Below are 4208 nucleotides of genomic sequence, written 5' to 3'. Positions count from 1 at the left end.
TTCCTGTTTCATCTATCAAATCTGTTTTGAATCCTCTACTGAATTTTTCAGTTCAGTTTTGTATTCTTCAGCCTTGTGATATGTTTGGTTCTTGTTTTCTCTTTGTTGAAATATTCACTTTGTACATGTGTTATTCTGACCTTGGTGAGCATCTCTATGACCATAATTCTTAACTCTTTATTAGATAAATCACTAATCTCCAAGGTCTACTTCTAGATTTTTATCTTGTTATTCTATGTGGGAAAGGTTTCTGTATTTCTTCATTTTCCTTGACTCCCTGTGTTGATTTCTGTGTATTAGATAACATAGATAACATAGTTGAAGGTGTGCCAAGTTCTGTAAGTGTCTTAAAGGGAAGGATCTTAGCATCTAGATACAGACTGACAGGAAGCTGGACCCTCAGGCAGAAGCTTTTAAATTATTTAAGTATCCATCTTTCATGGACCTGTGAGCTGGGTGTTTCCTTCTTCTCCACTGAACCCTGGGGGAGTAGCTAGTTAAGAATTGTTTCTGTTTAGCTACAGTTCCAGTGATGTTGGTGATTTGGATTGGGCTACATACAGGGTGAATGCAGCCATGGTGTATGCTGGCTTTCCTGGTCTCTGAGTAGGATGGCAGTCTCTCCCTAGGTGTGAAATAGATTAGAAGCCTGACCTTTACACTACAGCTTTTAAGATACGCAGATAGTGTTCCCTCTCTCACTGTGTCTCTCTCTGTCAAATAAATAAATGAATTAAAAAAAAAAAAATAGGCAGATAGGCCTCTGTCACGGAAAGACTGAGATAAGGGCATTTTTGCCTACTGATTCTTTCTTGAGCCCTGGGCATATAGCTGGTTTAAAGCTGTTTCTTTGTTAGCCATAGTCTTGTTCAACCCACAGACAAAAGCCCTGCTGGCCACCAGTGCCAGGCTGTCAAGGGCTGTATCGTCTGGGTGGCAGCTACAAGAGCTCCTGCACCTGATATGGGTGCCAGCCCCTTGGAGGAAGACACAAGTGACTTAGAGCAAAGGAGAGTGCAGAAATAATACCTGCTGGGCTCAGAAAAGATAGCAGTCTGTTCCTAAATCAGCAACCAGACTTTCAGGCTGCAGCTTGTAAGATACGCAAAGAAGCCTCGGTAAAGACTGGGAAGGAAATGCGCATTTATCTCTGCTGCCTCTGGTGGGTTATCCACAGTAAATCCAAGCCAGTTAAGAACCATTCTTTGTTTGCTGTAGTCTCATGGGTCCTGTGGGCACCAGGCTTGTTGGCTTTCAAACCTAGGTGTTTCAGGGGCTCATCCCTCAGAAGTCTTAAAAATTGGGACATTAGATGTTGCATCCACACCCTTCAGTCCTCTGGGAGTATATGTAAGTTCCTTCCTCATTGTTCGCTGCTGTGCCAGAAGTGGAGCTTATGGCAAGTGTCTCTAAACCTCTCCAACCCCTTTTGGGGTGGGGTGGGAGTGGGTGTGTGTGTGTGTGTGTGACCATGTCAGAGTTTCTCAGCTAGTTTCTGGGTTTCTTTCAGAAGGAATTGTTCCATGTGTAGCTGTAGATTTGGTGTATCCATGGGAGGACATGAATTCAGGGGCCTCCTGTGTCACTGTCTTAACCAGAACTTCATTTATCTTAAAACTCAGTAATTAGGTGCATATACATTTAAGGTTGGTACATCTTCTGGACTTACTATATCTTTTGTTATGAAATATCCAGCTCTAGTAATACTTGCCTTGAAGTCACCTTTCTCTTTAGTGTTTGCATCCTATGTCTTTGTCTTTCTTAATCCTTTTTAACCTATGCGTGTCTTTATATTTTCCTGTCTTTTTAAACACAATATTGTTGAAGCTTGCTTTTTATCCAGTATGATATTTGCATTTAAATTGGTGATGCTTAATCTATTTACATAATTTGTGGTTGGGTTAAGGTCTGTTACCATGTTTTTCCTCTTTGTCCCATTTTTTTTTTTTCTCCTTTGCATTAATCAAGTATTTTTTAATATTCCATTTTATTGCTTCTGTTGGCTTTATAACTACACCATTTACATTTTCTTAATATTTGCTGGAAGGATATACATTCTTAATACAGCCTACCTTAAATAACATACCATTTATGCCTGTATAATGTATATGTCAGATATGTGTACTCCACTTATCCCTTTATTTATGGTGTAATTATGTATTTTACTTCTACATGTCCTAAATCTTAGTTTTTTAAATTTTGCTTTAAATTTTTTAAATACACTATTATTTTCCTTTCAAAAGTTAATTGGAAATAGAGCTACCCTACGACCCAGCAATTGCACTACTGAGTATTTACCCTAAAGATACAAATGTAGTGATCCAGAGGGGCACCTGCACCCCAGTGTTTACAGCAGCAATGTCCACAATAGCCAAACTATGGGAAGAGCCCAGATGTCCATCGACAGATGAATGGATAAAGATGTGGTGTGTGTATATATTGAATATAATGGAATATTACACAGCCATCAAAAAATGAAATCTTGCCATTTGCAATGACTTGGATGGAACTAGAGGGTATTATGCTAAGCGAAATAAGTCAATCAGAGAAAGACAATTAACCATATGATCTCACTGATACGTGGTATTTAAGAAACCAGGCAGAGGATCATAGGGGAAGAGAGGAAAAAATGAAACAAGACAAAACCGGAGAGGGAGACAAACCATAAAAGACTCAATCATAGGAAACTGAGGGTTGCTGGAGGGGAGGGGGGTAGAGGGATGTGGTAACTGGGTGATGGACATTGGGGAGGGTATGTGTTATAATGAACACTAAGTATAAGATTGATGAATCACAGACCTGTACCCCTGAAACAAATACGTTAATTGAATTTAAAGTAAATTGGATTTTAATTTAGGCACTAGAAAAATATCATTTCTGGCACTTTCCTTCATGAAGATATGTTTCATCAGGTATCATGTACCTTCAATGTGAAGAATTTCCTTTAGTATTTTGTGTAGTGCAGGTCTTCTGAAATCAAATTTTCTCAGCTTTCATTAAATTTAAAGGATATAGAATTTTATGTGAAGATCAGCATTTAGACTTTTAGTTTGATAGTTTTTTAAGCACTATGAAGACATTTGTCCATTTGTACATTTCTTCTGGTCATTTGTTCGTTCTTACCATTTTTCCCTGCTGCCTTTTTTCCTTTTAAAATTTCTCATCTTGTTTTCCAGCAGTTTGATGATGTGATAGGTGTGATTTCCCTTGTATTTATCTTGTTTGCAGTTTGAGTTTCCTGGATCTGTGCATTGCTTATTTTTTAAATCAAATTGGGAAAATTTTCAACTTTTATTTCTCCACATATATTTTTCTGCCTTAATCTCTCTTCCTCTCCTTCTGGATTCCAGCTGTCCATGTTAGATCACTTGCTATTTATGTTATTAAGTCTGCTCATTTTTTAAATCCTTTTAACTCTGTGCTTCAGTTTAGTTTCTAAAGATGAAGTTCACATACTCAGACTGCCTAAATCTTTTTTTTCCAAACCCCAAAGAGTCTGCTTTTTAAACATTTTTTTTTTGAGCTAGACTTTTAAGGGATGAAGGAGACATCCATGGAATGAATAACTAAGTCAGTTATTTAGTGCTTCCCCCACCGCCTGAATAGCTAGCTGATACTGAATAAAAGATTTAGAGTTATGGGACAGAAATTGGTTAAGAGTACAAGAGTATAGTATATCAGAGAAAAGGCTATAATGTTATCTGTACCCCAGAAGAGCTAGGCTGGAGGGAGAAATGAAGGTTGTTTACTACAGGTGAAATTATTCACCAGGTTTATTTAGGCCCTTACTGAAGCTTTATTTTCCCTAAAGTTTTTTTTTTTTTTTGATGAATACTTTCATTACAAAAATACTATCATTTGGATAAGAGCAAACTTTTGTGACACAAGGGGATGTTAACAGTTCTCAATTTTATAAAAACATCCAGCCCAACTCATTCAGAGCTCAAAAGGACAAGAGTGTGCTCAATCATATGCAGAGGATGTTATAACCATTTCAATAGGTGTGAAATTTGAAAGTTACAACTATAGTTAACTAAAACTGGATTACATCATTTCTAATCCAACCTAAATCAAGACATGACACATATCGAGTGTAAGAATTCAATTCATCTGAAACAGCTACTTGTAGAAGTGTATTATAAACACTGATGTTTTAAGGTGAATTATGATCCTGTAAGCATATAACACTGCAACTGGACAGAAAAATA

Source organism: Mirounga leonina, unplaced genomic scaffold, assembly GCF_011800145.1.
Source record: "Mirounga leonina isolate KUSES-001 unplaced genomic scaffold, KU_Mleo_1.0 Mir_165, whole genome shotgun sequence".
NCBI classification, from domain to species: Eukaryota; Metazoa; Chordata; class Mammalia; order Carnivora; family Phocidae; genus Mirounga; species Mirounga leonina.
The sequence above is the reverse complement of the archived record's forward strand: the minus strand, read 5'-3'. Positions refer to the sequence as shown.